Below are 18,398 nucleotides of genomic sequence, written 5' to 3'. Positions count from 1 at the left end.
AACCGTAAGTGAATCCAGGGTGCTTTGATAGCGCCCCGCTCCTTTCCTGTTACCGAAGAGATATGTAACGTGCCTGTGTATTTTTATGGTTCGGCACAGAGTTTTTCTGGGCAATCCTCTTCTTCAGGAGATCTCCTCCCAGGGATGATGGAAAGCGAGACGCCTCCCCCGACCTCCTCGCCCAATAAGGCAGACGACTCTGATGTGTCATCTTGGAGGGTTTTTCTTGGTCAACAAGCTGTGTAGGGGATGAAAGAGGCAGTACCCGAAGGCGGACCTCCGATCGTCCGGGATTCGGGGGCCAATAATGAAGACCCCGGACTGTCCGGTTTTCAGCCAACGATGATTCTGGAGACGGGTGAACGGGTTCCTTCAAAGGATGGTCGTGCTCCCAGAGCGGCTTCCGGAGACCCGACAACGCCGGATATATTGCGGGATATGCTGCGAAAAGCATCTGTCTCGGGAGAACAGCGTACCTTGATGGGTATGGTGGTTGAGAAGATTCTATCCGCGAAGAGCGGATTGAATGAAGCCTTCATGAGCCTGCTAAAAGGCTTCGAGGTTTGTGATGTAATGATTTCAACTATATTTTATTTGCAAAGATGCACCTGTGTATAGGTAGTAGCCCCTGAGACTCGGGTTAGCTTCCCATGGGAGGCGGACGGAGGATCGAGAAGAAATATTCAAGGACTAATCTAATTAACTTGAACATAGGCTGCTTCCCCCTAGCTACTTCCCAGACTACGGGTATTGCCGAGCTGCAGCGGAAGCTTGATGTGGCAGGGGATGACATTGCGTTAATCAATATGCGTCTTGACGAGTCGCAAGGTATGTATTCGGGGCAGTCCCTTCACATACATTTTTGTGATATAAGCATGGCACTGAAAGTTATATACTGGAATATGCATGACTGCAGATGGTGCTGCCGCCATTGAAATTCTTCGGGCGGAGCTGGCCCGGGCCGAGGAGCAGGTCCGGTATAGTAATGCGGCTGCCGAAAAGGCATCGGCTGAGTTGAAAGCTAAACAAGCTGCTCGGCGCCAAGACGAGGAGAAGATATCCATGATGGCGCTCGAACTAAAAAATGCTGCTAGCCGCTGTGAACTTCTTGAGAAGGAGAATAAAGCCAAAACGGCTGAACTTGACAAGGCCTTACGAGAGGCGAGCGGAGCGCGGTCTAAATCCAGAGCAGCCCGTGAGGATATCCGGCAAGTTGGGGAGATTGCGGCTGGTAAGCCCTTTTCGCTACAAACTAAGTTTGGCGATCCGAACTATGCTTAGCTTAAGCAAGTGTGGAGTTCTCCAGACGAGTTTTTAGAATTGCTGAAGAGTTCTTCCGATGCGGCGCAGTTTTACCAGGCGCGAGAGGGGTATGCAACAGAGAAGCTTTTCTGGTCACAATTTGGCGCATCGAAGCGCCCTCTGTTGCTGAATGAACAGATGTTCCAATGGGCCGAGCTTCATAGGATATCCGGCGCTGCCATGAAGAACGTCATAATCCCGTTGTGGCCAACTGAGCCTGTTCCAAATAGCTACTTCGGCTTGGTGCAGCGGCTTGTTGATGCGGTGCCACGTATCGATGCTGTGAAGCGGTCGGTGTGCATTGAGGGTGCACGGATGGCCTTTGCCCGAGTCAAGACATTCTGGGGGAAGATGAAGGCCATCGATGTTGCAGCGAAGAGTCCACCCAAGGGCAAGGACCGTTACGAACCGGAGCATTATTTTGAAGACGTCCTAGAGGCCGCCCGCTTGATAGAGGGTCAATGCTCGAAAGACATAATGTTCGAGTGAGGTTTATGAGAATTGTAAAAGACAATTTTATAGTTAATCTATTTTTATGTTTTGCTCGAAAGCTTTGTGTTCCTCCTGTGCGGCCGTTTTAATATAATCTGAAAGTTTTCCAGTCGTCGGCTTCAGCCCCCTCGTAGGAAGTACGAGGGTGTTCGGAAAAGCATTTGATCACTCTTGATCCAACGTCTTGGTCCATGAAGGAGGTGATAATGCGGCGAACCAGGCAACCAGACTATAGGCCGTTAACACTTTCACTTAGCCATAGGAGTTTTATAGGGGGGGCTACGATATAGCCCCTAGTATGTATACAACTTATTCCAATATGGTGTGTTGCATATATGACCTGAAAAAAAGGTCCTTAGTGTGATACAGAGGGAATCGCGACAGATTCCAATAAGTCATCGAGTGGTCGACCAGCTCGCGCAGCATCATGACAGTCGGTTTTCGGCTTTCTCTACTGAGGTGCTTGACCAGATGAACTGGAAGCACAATCGCAGTAGTTCTCCCTTTACTACCCTAGCCGATAGAGCGAAACGTAGGGTAGCAAGCATAGGAGCTGGGCAACCCAACCATTGACCCAAGATGATTCGGATTAAGGCCAAACTCGCGACGCCGAAGTACGCTGTAAAAACTGTTCGGGCTTTTGTTGGCAACTCATTTGTTCCTGTACCGAGCCCCTGGCAGGTTATGCCAAGGTATATCTATGAAACAACCATAGGAGCCATATTCATTTGCGAAAAGACACAAATGATTAATTTGGATAATGTTTACTGGGACCTGAGCTGTATGCCAATGGCTACTTTATATATAAAAATACCTCAACCCCGGCTATTTGACATGCCCGGGGTCGAAGGCGGAGGAAAAGGCATATTACAGGCTCGAAATAAAGAGTGTGGTCTACAAAAAGTTTATTTTGGACCTCCTGTCACACGTCTGTGCCGCTTGTCCTCGGCGAGGGGAATCCTTGACAGAAGTAGCCCCTTGGGTGAGTGTATGGATCCGAACTCCGATGGAGTCGGTTTAGATGTTTGTCCTTTGCGTCACCTGTTTTTAAGAGATAATGAAGAAAGGAAAAAGGAAAGTAGATAAAAAATGTTACGGGAATGCTTGCCGGCTTGTCCGTATGGTGCTTCCGCCAATGCCCATGGTATCTTAAGTGCATAGTGATGTGTGCGCGGTACAAAATTTGCGGGTATATGAGGTGGGCGGCGGAAGCCGAACTGCTATTTCCACTCCAGGATTGATCGATCCTCGGGGGGAAATTGCTTCTGACCCCCGGTATTTGGTTGGTGAACCTCTGTCGTCCCTATCGCCTGGCAGCCTCCTCCCCTTGTGTCCGGCATTGAGCTTGCCAGCCTGCTTGAAGACCCAACAGTTTTTGTTGGTATGATTGGCTGGTTTATCGGGGTGGCCGTGAATCTGGCAGGGTCGGTCCAATATCCTGTCTAGGTTGGATGGTCCATCTCGGTTCGCCTTGAGTGGCTTTTTCCATTGACCTGGTTTGGGATTACTGAATCCGGGTTTAACCGCTGTGTCGTGTGATCTTTCATTATCATCGCGACTGTTGTGTTTGCTTCGTCGTGGTTTGCCATTGCCGTCTCGGACTTCGGAAGTGCCCAAGTCGCTAGCGCTGTTGCTTCTACGAGCGAGCCAGCTGTCTTATCTCACGCAAAAGCGAGTCATTAGAGCGGCAAGGGCTGTCATGGATTTAGGTCCTTCTTGACCGAGGTGGCGTGCAAGCCATTCATCCCGGACGCTGTGTTTGAAGGCCGCGAGGGCTTCCGCGTCCGGACAATCGACGATTTGGTTCTTTTTGACAAAGAACATAGTCCAGAGCTTCCTGGCTGACTCTCCGGGCTACTGGAAAATGTGACTTAAGTCATCGGCATCCGGTGGCCGGACATATGTTCCTTGGAAGTTGTCGCGAAAGGCGTCTTCCAAATCTTCCCGGCTGCCAATAGAATTTTCCGGCAGACTGTTTAACCAGTACCGAGATGGTCCTTTGAGTTTTAGTGGTAGGTATTTGATGGCATGAAGGTCATCTCCGCGGGCCATGTGGATATGGAGGAGGAAGTCCTCGATCCATACCGCGGGATCCGTTGTTCCGTCGTATGATTCGATATTCATGGGTTTGAACCCGTCTGGGAATTCATGCTCCATTACTTCGTCTGTGAAGCAAAGAGGGTGTGCGGCACCTCTATGTTGGGCCACACTGCAGCGTACCTCCGATGGAGTCCATTTGCTGTTTTCGACCCGGGCATGGCTAGGTTTGTCACGTCCAAATAGGTAGCCGTCGTCGCGTGTCGAGGCATGTCCTTGCGATCCGTAGATCGATCTTGCGTGTCCTGCTCTACTATCCAAGTCCTGTTGGAGGTTGTATGTACAACCCCGAGCTGTTTTATTCTTGCCTTTACGGCGAGGTGGGGCGGTCTGGTGTTCGGCTTGAGTTGACGCTTTATCCGGACCAAGTTGTGGTCGACCTGCCGCATTGTGCGATGATGGTACGGGCTCTAGCGCCTTGTCATCACACTGAGGTAGCAACCTACGCTTCGGGTAGCTTTTGGCTCGGCCACTAAGGCCGTATTCTTCGGTGGCCAGGACTTCGGTCCATCTATCATTGAGCAGATCTTGGTCCGCTTGAAGCTGCAGCTGCTTCTTTCTCAGCCTCCTTGTAGTGGCTATTAGCCGGCGTTTGAAGCACTCCTGCTCGAGAGGCTCCTCAGGCACGATGAAATCCTCGTTGCCGAGGCTCTCCTCTTCCTTGGAGGGCGGAAGATAGTTACTATCCTCTGAGTCTCTGTGTATGGCCTGTTCATTAGGGCTGTCTTGCTTGTTATCCCGTTCCCCCTATTCGGAGGTTACCTTGATGGGGTCTTCATTATTTTCGGCGTCGTCCGGAGTATTATTTTTTCCGGTGCTCGTATTGAAGTCTTTGGAATGATGTGACTTAGAGCGGCGTCAAGGAAGTTGGCGCTTGGGCTGTCTCTCAGGAGGTTTATCCTCAACTGGATCCTCTTTGTCATCGTTGTTAGTTTTACCAGGCGTGTCCACCATGTATACGTCGTAGGAAGAAGTGGTCGTCCGTCGTCCATTGAATGGCGGGTTTTGGCCTTGCTCCTTGTCGGCATCGTTGTCCGTACTGGCGATGTCTTCGGAGCCATAGCCAAGCATGTCGGTTAAATCCTCGACAGTGGCTATGAAGTGGGTGGCGGGTGGGGAGCAACATTCTCGATCATCAGCCCCTAGTCCAAACCGGAGAGAGTTCGGCTGTGAGTCCCCCACCAAGGACAGGCTCTTTAATGAGTTTAGCACATCACCCAAAGGCGAGTGCTAGAAGATGTCCGCGGCGCTGAATTCGAAGATTGATGTGCGATCAAGTTCGGCGTCCGCGGGCTCGCATGGTTCGGAACTTGTAACCAGAGACGAGTCCGGAATTTCGGTGACACAGCTATTGTGTGAGGTTAAATCCATGTGCGGCTCCAACGCCGGCGAATCTGTGGCCTCCGTGGTGGGGTCGAGCCTCCAATCCTTGGATGCCACAGTGTGCTCTGGATCTAAGGCCGGAGTGGTCACACGAGCTATCTCCTGGGTGCGGTCTGACGACAGATTTAGGTCATGTTCGTCAACGTGACCAGGGGCGGTCGCCGCGGTCTCGAATCCGGTGAAGATCAAATCTCCACGGATGTCCGCAATGTAATTCAAGCTCCCAAATCCGACCCGATGGCCAGGGGCATAGCTATCGATCTGCTCCAGGTGGCCAAACGAGTTGGCCCATAGCACGAAGCCGCCGAACACGAAGATCTGTTCGGGGAGGAATGTTTCTCCTTGGACAACGTCATTGTCGATGATTGAAGGGGCCATCGAGCCTTTTGGGGACGGCACAGTGGAACTCACAATGAAAGCACCAATATCGGTGTAAAAACTGGCGGATCTCGGGTAGGGGGTCCCGAACTGTGCGTCTAAGGTCGATGGTAACAGGAGATAGGGGACACGATGTTTACCCAAGTTCGGGCCCTCTCTATGGAGGTAATACCCTACTTCCTGCTTGATTGATCTTGATGGATAAGAGTATTACAAGAGTTGATCTACCACGAGATCGTAATGGCTAAACCCTAGAAGTCTAGCTTATATGACTATGGTAATGAATATCTCCCCTTCCGGACTAAGTCCTCCGGTTTATATAGACACCGGGAGGATCTAGGGTTACACAAGGTCGGTTACAAAGAAAGGAATCTACATATCCGGTCGCCAAGCTTGCCTTCCACGCCAAGGAGAGTCCCATCCGGACATGGGTGCAGTCTTCGGTCTTCGTATCTTCACAGCCCATCAGTCCGGCCCATGGCTAACAGGCCGGACGCCCGAGGACCCCTTAGTCCAGGACTCCCTCAGTGACGGATACATCATCTAAATCCTCTGCTGAAGGACAATCTGGCCCCGTTCCCGTATCAGCCCCTGCCTTTGCGGCAGGATTTGGAGCTCGGCTATTGGGAGTACGGCCGGCCGGACCCCCGAACATAGTCCGAAGAACTCTTTTCCTGATACAGGACAAACAAAAATTCATAGTTGGATGCGACTGCCAAAGGGCGTATTTACAAATCAATACCTCTTTGATGAAGGTTCGGTCGTGTCTTCGTTGGCCTTCCCCTTCGAAGGCTTGCCCGGCGCAAAGGCCGCTCTCTTTGGAGTTGCCTCTTGGGTAGCATGGCGCGCCGAACGCCTCACCTTGTGAGCACGAGACAGTGCGATGGGTGAGGCAGAACAAGGGAACCCTTTCGGAGGAGATGTCTCCTGATTACTTATGTGTGAAGCAGGGAGAAGACCGGGATAATCAGCAATGATGGCCACTTCCGTGCCGTCATAGCTTGCCTGGTAAAACACCCCGTCCTCGAGCACCACGAATATATCCGGATCCTCTTCGAATCCGGGGTCAAGGTCCCGGTTGTGGTCCTCGGGCTGGGGGGCGGGACTGTGAAGTCCTTTGGAGATCTTCCGCCAGTGCTGTTATAAATGGACGGATTAATATTCATTAAAGATGACTCGGGAAGTGAGGTAAGTAGAGCAGAGGGGTTGGGACTTACCCAGCTAGGAGGATTGTACATAGAAAATCCATCTCTGCGCTTGATACGAAGAAATTTCTCTTCCTCCCCTTTGAACAGTTTGGCCAATATTTTGGCCAGAGCAACGGGGGTGTCCGGACCCTTCCGGCCGCAGCGGGAGGCGTCATCCTCCCCATTATAGTGCCACATGGGAAGCCCTCAGTATTGGAGTGGCTGAACCCCCCATACTATGGAAGTCGCCATTACCTCGACTATTGATAATCTGGACTGGGCGAGCGTCTTTATCTTGCTCATAAGTTGACGAACTTCCACACTATCTTCCTCCTCGAGGCTCCGAGGGCGCCAGCTGTGGCGTTTCTTCAACGGGACGAATGTGAACTCGGGAAGACCCTTCCGAACTGGGTCAGGAAGTGCGACATCATCGATATAGAACCATTCGGAAGGCCACTCTTCGGATGCCTTCTTTGGTGTACCGGACAGGTATCCGGTCTCGGCGATGCGCCATATTTCGGCTCCGCCCACCTCTAATATTGATCCCTCGTGGTTACGCGGGACGAGGCAGAATAGCTTCCTCCACAATTCAAAATGGGCCTCACAACCCAAGAATAACTCGCCAAGGGCGATATAACCCGCGATATGCAGGATGGAGGCAGGAGTGAAGTTGTGTAGTTGGAGGCCATAATACACCAGAAGCCCTCGGAGGAACGGATGAATTGGAAATCCGACGCCTCTTAGCAAGTAGGGAACGAAGCACACTCGTTCCCCCACAGATGGATTGGGGAAATTCTCTGCCTGTGTCCCGCCATTGAAGGAGGTCAATCCTGCCCGAACAGGGACCAGATCCACGGGGGGAAGGAATCCCTGTGTTTGCAGCTTCACTAGCTGACCGTGGGATACGAAACATCTCCCCCCCTCGCCTTTTTCTGGGTCGCAGGGACGGGAGGAAGAGCTGGGAGCGCTAGCCATGCTGGAATGGTCTTTCCTAGCGAGCTCTGAGGATTTTTTCCATGTGGTGCTGAATGGATCTGAGATCCAATCTCTTTAATAAACGCTCTTTCTTACATGGCTGGGGTGTTATGTGCAAAAATACCCTGACCTCTCGCATTCACTCGACACGTGGAGGTTGAAGTCGTTGATACACAGAAGCCAAGGGGTATGACATTAAATGGAAAGCCGAATACATCTCTTTGAAGTCATCGCAGGAGGAACCCGCCTTGCAATGCCGAAGACAATCTGCGCGCCGGACACCTCGTCATTGAAGCCTGGTTCGGGGGCTACTGAGGGAGACCTGGATTAAGGGGGTCCTCGGGCGTCGGCCTATTAGCCATGGGCCGGACTGATGGGCTGTGAAGATACGAAGACCGAAGACTCTACCCGTGTCCGGATGGGACACTCCTTGGCGTGGAAGTCAAGCTTGGCGACCAAATATGAAGATTCCCTTCTCTGTAACCGACTTTGTGTAACCCTTGATCCCTCCGGTGTCTATATAAACCGGAGGGCTAGGTCCGTAGATGAGAACAATCATAATCGTAGTCATACAGGCTAGACTTCTAGGGTTTAGCCATTACGATCTCGTGGTAGATCAACTCTTGTAATACTCATATTCATCAAGATCAATCAAGCAGGAAGTAGGGTATTACCTCCATAGAGAGGGCCCGAACCTGGGTAAACATTGTGTCCCCCGTCTCCTGTTACCATCGACCTTAGACGCACAGTTCGGGACCCCCTACCCGAGATCCGCCGGTTTTGACACCGACAGGGGGCACCCTAGAACACACACGTTGATTGTTTCCAGCCGTGTGCGGTGCCCCCCTCCACCATAATCCACCTCGGTCATATCGCCGTAGTGCTTAGGTGAAGCCCTGCGCCGGTAGCTTCATCATCACCATCATCACGCTGTCGTGCTGACGAAGCTCTCCATCGACACTCTGCTGGATCGTGAGTTCGTGGGACGTCACCGAGCTGAACGTGTGCAGATCACGGAGGTGTCGTACGTTCGGTACTAGGATCGGTCGATCATGAAGACATACGACTACATCAACCGCGTTGTCATAACGCTTCCGCTTACGGTCTACGAGGGTACGTGGACAGCACTCTCCCCTCTCATTGCTATGCATCAGCATCATCTTGTGTGTGCGTCGGAAAATTTTGAAATTACTACGTTCCCCAACACTCGGATGGGGTTCGCCACCTCCATTGGTGCCTCTCCGATGATGTGTGATTAGTTCTTTGTAGACCTACGGGTCCGTAGTTAGTAGCTAGATGGCTTCCTCTCTCTCGCTGAATTCTCAATACAATGGTCTCTTGGAGATCCATATGATGTAACTCTTTTTGCGGTGTGTTTTTTGGGATCTGATGAACTTTGAGTTTATGATCATTTATATCTTTTTATATCCATGAAAGTTATTTGAGTTTTTTTGATCTCTTATATGCATGATTGCTTATAGCCTCGTATTTCTTCTCCGATATTTGGGTTTTGTTTGGCCAACTTGATCTATTTATCTTGCAATGGGAAGAGGTGCTTTGTAGTGGGTTCAATCTTACGGTGCTTGATCCCAGTGACAGAAGGGGAAATGACATGTATGTGTCGTTGCTACTAAGGATAAAACGATGGGGTCTATCTCTACATAGGTAGATCTTGTCTACATCATGTCATCGTTCTTATTGCATTACTTCATTTCTCCATGAACTTAATACACTAGATGCATGCTGGATAGTGGTCGATGTGTGGAGTAATAGTAGTAGATGCAGGCAGGAGCCGGTCTGCTAATCTTGGACGTGATGCCTCTATAATGATCATTGCCTGGATATCGTCATGATTATTTGAAGTTCTATCAATTGCCCAATAGTAATTTGTTCACCCACCGTTTGCTATTTTTCTCGAGAGATGCCACTAGTGAAATCAATGGCCCCCAGGTCTCTTTCTCATATACTTACCTTTGCGATGTATTTTATTTGCTCTTTTTATTCAGATCTATTAAACCAAAAATACAAAAATATCTTGCTGCATTTTATTTTATTTGCGATATATTTATTTAACATATTACAACTTTCTCCCGTCAACACGCAATTTCTGGCGCCGTTACTCGAAAGGGATTGACAACCCCTTTAACACGTCGGGTTGCGAGGTGTTGTTATTTATGTGCAGGGGCTGTTTACGTTGTGTTGCTTGGTTCTCCTGCTAGTTCGATAACCTTAGTTTCATATCTGAGGGAAATACCTACCGCCACTGTGCTGCATCATCCCTTCCTCTTTGGGGAAATACTGACGTAGCTTCAAGCGACATCAGTTACCCCCGACTTCATGAAAGGTTAAGTGTGACGAAGGTATCCATTCCGTCATAAACTTTTCCTTCCTTGCCATTACATCTTGATAGCCCCACCATATTTGTGAATACCTTCATACCTATTGAGACTAGCTATCCGGGTATTGATGGGCTTCGTGAAAACTTTGCACCATAGTGATACGATTGATATATCATATAGTGCCATTGTTTAATCCCGTGCATATCTTGTCATACTTATCTCATATTTGTGGTTGAGGCCCAATAAGAAAAGTGGAAAGGAAGAGAAGAGCCAAAAAAGAGAGAGATGCTTTTAAGCAAGAAAAGAATGATCATAAGCTTATAAGCAAAAGAGAGTTTAGCATGAAAAGAGATACTTGTGCATGAGGATACATGGAATAGGAAACATTTAGCTTGCATACATATAGGTTGGTGCCAAGTGGTGAATCATGCCCAATTGTGCAATCAAGCTAGTGCTCTTCTAGTGTTTGTGCAACACGAGCTTAGTCTTCGTTAGGCAATTTTGTATTGCCCATCCCTATAGTTGCACAAGCCCCATCATCCCACCGTGTGTGTTTCTTTATTGCCCTCCTCTATATTTGTGATCTCTTGCTTTGCATTTGAGTCCTTTGGATTTATCTCAACATTTACAATATCTTGGACTTAAATTTGCATGAAAATTTGTGCCACTTGTCCTAACCAAGCCACTCGATAAGCTTTACTTTGTAGGTGTGAGTGAACAAGTCCGGTACCAATTCCACTATTCTTTCATTTCACATTGAGTGACACGAGATACATCCTCAACTTTGGGAAAAGGTAGCTTGGTATTGTTTATCTCATTTCCTACTCACCTTTGCTCGAGTCTTGTGATGGATAGGAAAAGCACATCATCTCCGGTTTACAACCACGACGACGAGTTCGATGCTATGAAGAACTTCATCAACGCCAAGATGGACAAGCACATGGAGGAGCTCAAGGTCCTCATCAAGAACCGCAAGCGGTCTTCCTCATCTTCGAGAAGATGCTCAAGTGCAAAGACTCCCGAGCTACCATCTCCGGCAAGTACACACAAGCATCGACATCGACAAGACCATGAAGAGTGACCTAGTGGACGAGAGTTGGCTTCTCTGCCACCCCCGTGCACACGGGCCTCCGACCCCCGTGCACACGGGACCCCGTGCACACGGCCTTCTACTACCCCGTGCGTGCGGGACATACAGAACAACAACATCAACCTCAAGTTTGTGGCTTCTTCGACTATGATGGCATCTTCGCCAAGTGACTACAAGGCAGCTTCGCCTTCGGACATACGGCATCTTCGCCTACTCCACGAGCTCAAGTCCACTTCCTCCACGAGCTACTTCGACTTCGACGACGACGATGAGATTCCATTCTTTGGGACTCATGACCCTGAGGAGTACCTCGAGTGGGAGCGCAAGATGGACAACTACCTCAAGCTACATCAAGTACCCTCCGAAGTTCAAGTGAAGTGCGCCACAAGTACCTTCCACGACTACGCGTTGATTTGGTGGCTTCACTCACCTTCGAGGAGCTTCGACATGAGTTGGTTCAAGACGAAGAAAGTGATGAGGCGAGAATTTGTGCCTTCCACCTACACGGAACATCTTCAACGCCAATTGGAGAACACCATACAAGGACTCAAGTCCCTCGACGAGTACTTCAAGAGCATGAAGGAAGCCTTGCGACGAGCCAGTGTGGATGGCCCCATTTGGATGAAGTTCTACTTCATGATGGGATTGAACAACAACATCGCCAAGACCATCTTCAACAACAACTATGAGTCCCTCGACGAACTATACATTGGTGCCCTCAAGGCGGAGAAAGAACTCAAGAAGGCCAAGTCTACTCGAACCCGAGCTCACTTTCCAATGACCATGCTACAAGACGGCGAGAGTGATGATGTGCCATCTTCGGCCTTCATCCACGAAGAGAGTGATGATGTGCCATCTTCGGCCTTCATCCATGATGAGAGTGATGATGTGCCATCTTTGGCCTTCATCCATGACAAAGACTACGAGATGGTTGAGCATGGGATTTTCCCTTCGACCACGACGACGTATGATGACTTGAGTGACTTTAGCCACCATATTGAGAGTGAGAGTGACTTCACCACTAGCCCCATATATGATGAGTTGCCACAATTCCCATGTGAGGAGAGCCACCACCACCACCACTTGAGTGATTTGAGTGACTCCACCATATGTGACATTGAGTGCACCTACCTTGAGGGAGTGGGTGAGCCACCACCGAGAGAGTGAGGTAGTTGATAGGGCATGTGAGGCCATTTCTATTTCTACCAACTTAACCTCTACCTCTATTGTGTCTTCTCATGTGGTGCTAGGTCCCATATATGATGACGCGCCGATCTTCGATGAATTTGTCCTTCCTTTGGACAAGACGATGGCCATGGTGGACTATGATGCACCCCCCACATGGTTTCATCATGATGACGATGACCACGAGTTGGCTCATACCAGCTCACCTACACCACATGAGTTGAATGACATAGGTAACATAGGTGATGGTGATGCTCTAGTCCCACTAGTGGACATTCTCGATATTGATTGCTTGCATGATGTTGATCCACCTATTCCCATGATTCATGCTAGTATGTTTTCCCCATGCAATGATTTACCCATTTATGATGAGTTCGATGATTGCCATGAGGAGTCTAGTAGTTGTGATGCCATGTTACACAGGATTTCTTGTGATAATTCTCTTGGTCACATCATGTTGGATGATCCGCTTGACTTTCATATGCTATGCGTGAGATCACCAGAATGTCATATTTGCAATCTCATCGTAGTGAATATGCATATGCCATTAAAATAAACCCAATTTGCACATATGGCATAGATGACAAACCCTTGGTTATTGGCATTTGTTTTTCTTGTGATGATATTGATATGCTTCCTTTGCATCATTTATCTCATATGCCATCACATGACCACCTAGCTTTGGAAATGCATTGTTTTCCATGTTGTCAATTTTCTCCATATTATGCTTCCGCTATTGCTCATGAGGAGACCCTCATACTTTCCTCATACCCATTAGGAGATTTTACTACATCCTATACTTTGCATGATTCCCATGATTGTGTGCACCATATGCATCCCATGAATAAAAATGCTATTGTTGTGCCACACACTTGCTATAATTTGCGTCCCGATCATGTTGAACACAATAACTATTCTTTCATGATGGATGACATGTTTCTCTACCGTGCCTCAAATTTCTTTGAGCATTCTTTATCTTGTGCTAACACGCATGTTCACATACACATCATGATGGATGATGTGTACATTTACCACACACACACATTCTTTCGTTTGTGCTCTTTTGTGTAGGTACCCATGAATACTTGTCAACCTCACAATCCCATGAGTTGACAAAATGAGCTCTGGAGAGCAACGATAACTTGGGATCACGTGGATTGTCCTTACAACCGCTCCCTTCGCGCAAAGACTTCACGCATCTCTTCTACATGGCCCTCACATGGTTATGGGTTATTTACCACTTCTCACTTTATGCCCATATTGCCATGTTCACTTTGCATGATATGCTCATTTCGATGCCTTTGACATGCATTTGTGACCCATGCTTTGCATCTCACATGACATTTGATTCTCATACTTGTATGTGTATTTGCATGCTTGGTGGAGATATTGCTTGTTATTGCCACGTTTGCTTTATGTCCCATACCTATGATGATGTTTTGATCTCGCTTTGTGTTCGTGCTTGCCATATGTCATGTGCATTGCCTATGCCTATTATTTGCTCACATGACATGATTGCCATGATATCCTCTAGTGTGTTGCATCTTCGCTCCACTAGTTTGCACGACATGCTTGATATGTGTGGCACCCCGGCTCACAGCAACGGGTTTAGCTTGCATTGCCAGCCCAAAGATCTTGTCTTCTGGCAATACACAACATATTGGTACAGAAAACAACCGCTTTATTGATGCTAGCGGTACATAGTTCATATTACAACAAGTTGCGAGGCCAAGCGGCAGACACGGTGCGGCTGAACAATATGTACATTGTTTATTGAACATAAAGGGGGGCCTCGATCACGACAACTACGCGGCAGCGGAACGAGGACGTAGCGAAACTCCATAGCACAGGACACCGATGTGGACACAATCTAGACTCGGACAGCACTCCGTTCCAATGAGACTTTCCTGAAATCTGGCATGACATGCCAGGTCAGTACATTGAATGTACTTGCAAGCTCACAACAAGCATAAACATAATGACAAGAAATATCATGATCTTAAGCATATTATCATCAATGCAAGAACATACTAGGGATGCAGTGAATAATATCTCATGCCTCAAGCCCCTCGGACTTGCTTACCATACGGGTTACCTCGTAACCAAACGGTGATCTTTCTCGGATCACAAACAGACCAACATCTTGGTCTTTAAACGGGTTACCTTGTAACCAAACGGTGATCTTTCTCGGATCACAAACTAACCAACAACTTGGTCTCCATCATCAAAATGGTTTCTCAACCATCCTCTTTCCAACAGTGCGAAGTTATTAGCTTTAGTGTGCAGGATTATTTAAACATGGACTCGGCTATCGATAGATTAAATACACTCTACAGAGGTAGCGCACTGTACCCACACCACGGAATCTATGGCCTCGTACTCCCATTCGAGTGGACCAACGACATTCTGACGAAACCCCTCCATTGCCATGACACTCTCCCAGCCACTCCGACTCACTCCCCACTGGGCTAAGTCCTGGGTGGCCCCGTGTCTACCAAAGACACCAATGGCCACCGTCGTGGCAAAAACATAAACGGGCACACAAGGTTATGTCTGCTTACTGGGCCAGGGTAACGCACGCCCATAACCTTCCCTCGTTGGAAGCACCGACCAGAGGCCTTACGACCGACCGAATAAAGGCCTTCCCATAAAGGCAAATGTGGTTGCACTGGGAAAAACTCGATTTAGTGGCACCATGACCCGATCAAAGATATGTTGAAGTTGAGTTATTATCAGGTTCAACTTAAAATGAAAATAACCGGTGTCATGATATGCCATGAAGATGCAATCATATAACATGCATCACTTATCATTGAAAATAAATGGGTCAACTTCATCAAGTAGTAACCATACATATCAACAACTCATAACCTTTCTCTGGTTATATTTATTCAGCAAGCTTCACCATGCTAGTAACTTAATATAAATCATTTCCTCATTTAAGAAAATATTCACCAAACTAAATCTTTTTCATAGTCATTTTATTACTTCACCACCAAGCATTACTTCTACTGACTTAAACTAACTTAGTTAGCTTCAAACTAATGTATACTAACCATATCAAGCTAAACAAGCATCCAACAGAAAGTATATAGTTATTTAAATGATTTAAATGCATGAACTAAAGCATTTATTCAAGTTGAAAAATCACAAATATTGCTATGGCACCATGAAAATGTTGCTGTGGCTTGCCTTAGTGCAAGTGAGGTTCACACTCCTCCTGGTGATCCTCAAGACAAGCTTCACCTTCTGAAAGCAATTAAAAACATAAAAACAAAACATCACGAAACATTCTGAAAATCACCAGAAATTCTAGACAGCAGAGAAAAATCTCATTTTTGGTGAGCTGCTAGATATTTTCATTAAGAACACAATGCAAAAAGAATCAATTCATTTGGACTTATGGTTAAAAAGTTGTGGTTGTTTGAAGCTCTCTAGTTAAATTTGAATTCAATTTAAATAAAAATAGAACTGGGGGTGACGTCGAAGACGTAAACCCGCGGGGAGCCACCACTCATACCGCTTCAGGTGTGGCCAGAGTAGCTGACAACAGGCCCCGCTGGTCAGGTGAGAGGGAGGGGGAGAAGGAAACAGAGCACGGCGGGGCTCTGCCGGAGCACACGCCGGCGAGGAGGGCACTTTGGCCAGATCCAGAGGGATAGATCGACAGAGAAGACCGAGGCGCACCTGCCCGTACCCGTAGAATAGCTAGGGGTGGTCGGACGGCATCGGAACTGTCGGAGTAAATGGCCATGGGTAGCTTAACCGACTGCCCCTGGCTCTTCCAAAAAAATTATCAGGCCTTTGGGCCTTCAAGCACTCCAAGCATCGGACCACCTTCCCTGGCCGGCTACCTCTGAAGACGACTCACGGAAGGCGGCCCGGCCTCAGCAACCTCCCCCCCCCCAGGATAACCACGGGGTGGCCGACTCCAGGAAGCCGGCCGTAAAGGACGCCGACTTCCCCGAAGCCGGCCCCGAAGAACGCCGACTCCAAGAAGCCGGCCAAGACCGCAACCACCTAAGCTACGCCACATAACGGTGACAAGACGGGTGTGGCCACAGTGCGGCCCACTACCCCCGAAGCCCGAGGCAGGCATGGCCACAGGATGCCGTACGGGACGGCCATCCCCCGTCCGGCTCGGCACTGTAGCCATGCTAGCCTCGACGTCACCCACGGCAGACGCCGGTACGGCCCACGGGCGGCGGGCCCCTTCAGCCAGAGAGAGGCGGCGGAGGCGGCCCGGCCTCCCCCAGTCGGCCAAGGGCGTAGCCGGCCCCCAGAAGTCGGCTACCCCCTCCCTCGAAGCATGTGCCACATTAAGGAGACAAGACGAGGTAAGGCTACAGTGAGAGCCCTCGAGGCGGCCCACTATAGCCACGCTTACCTCAACGAAGCCCTCGTCATCAGGGGCGAGGCTACAGTAAGCAGCCGCCGACAAGACCTTAGGCGGTGGGGCCGGCCTGTCGACCAAGAGGCCGGCAGCCGGCGGGACCCACCAGTCGGCGGGCCCCAACAGCCGGCGGAGAAGCCGGCGAGCATAGACACTGACGGCTGGGACCAGTGCCCAGCCGGATTACGATTGTACCCCCGGGGGGTAGGCCTATATAAACCCCCCGGGGCACCCTTGCAAAGGGTTGGCTTCTGAGCATAGCACACACACCATAGAGAGAGAGAAGCGAAAGCTAGCCTTGTTCTTCTTCTCCCTTGAACCCAACAGCTGTAGGAGCGATTGTAGCTACTTTTCCTGATATAGTGATCATGCGGAGACCCCGCAGAGAAGGACTAGGGGTGTTATCTCCTCGGAGAGCCCCCAACCTGGGTAAGATCCGCCGGCGTGCATGTCTTCGCCTCATCCCGTTTCCAGGCACCGGCGACGTCTTATTGGCACCCACAATGATAAGCCACCCGTTGGCATATGTCGCACCTACCACCCGACATTTGGCGCCCACCATGGGGCCAGGTGCACCGTCGTCCGGAGACCTGTTCTGGACGGGAACCCTCTTCCTCCCCCGCGAGCGCAGCCAGCCTGCTGCGCCCGATGGCGTTTGCCTCGACGCGCTGCAAGGTGTCGACGACGCCTGCGCAGCGAGCTGCCTCGCCGATCTGCTCGGCAAGACTCGCATCTCCGACGAGCCTGCGTCCGACGCAGGCATGGACTACCCGGAGAGCCGCCTCGTCAGCCTCCTCGACCAGCTTCACGTCTCCAGCGAGCTTGCTACAGATGTGGAGTCGGTCGGCTCCACCGACCCGATGCTCGTCGACTCCGACACGGCATCGCTCGACGCCTACCCCTCCGACGTGGTGGTCTTCGACGATCCTCTCCCTCGAGCTGACAGCGGCAGCAGCGCTGTCACCGAGGTGTTGGTCATCAGCCATGCCGCCAATTCGGGCGAGAACGCTCACGACGCCCTGCAAGCGGCGATGCACGACCTCTCCGTCCCCATCCCGGCCGATGCCGACGCCAAGACCCTGGAGGCACGCCGCCTCGCCCTCATCGCGGAAGGCCAGAAGATAGCCTCCATGAGACGACTCACCGAGGCCCACCAGCGCGAAGTCGACCGTGCCGCCTTCGGCACGCCGCCGCCTAGCGGTCCGAGCCGAGCCGGCTTCGTCCAGAAGCGCGGCGCGGCCGTCGCCAGCATGCTGGGGGCAGATCGCCCCGTCTACGCCACCCCGCTCGAGAATCTGCGAGCCGCTCAGGCAGCTGCAGAAGAGCTCAATGGGCTGGGAGCCGATGAGCTCCCCTACATGACAAGACGGATCCAGCAGCTGATCGACGCGGCTGCGGAACGACACGAAGCCGGCGCCCGTGCTGATAGTCATCCCCCGCGCCGGGAGCACGCCGCGACGTCCCACCTCGCCGACTGCGAGCGGTGCACGCCAGAAGAAAGACAAGGAGCCGGCTGCCAGCCGCAGCCGGACTCGCATCACCATCGAGCGCGACGCGGAGGGCCGCCCTCGAGCGGT

This window comes from Triticum aestivum, chromosome 3D (genome assembly GCF_018294505.1).
Source record: "Triticum aestivum cultivar Chinese Spring chromosome 3D, IWGSC CS RefSeq v2.1, whole genome shotgun sequence".
In the NCBI taxonomy this organism is placed as follows: Eukaryota; Viridiplantae; Streptophyta; class Magnoliopsida; order Poales; family Poaceae; genus Triticum; species Triticum aestivum.
This window is presented reverse-complemented; position numbering follows the sequence as displayed.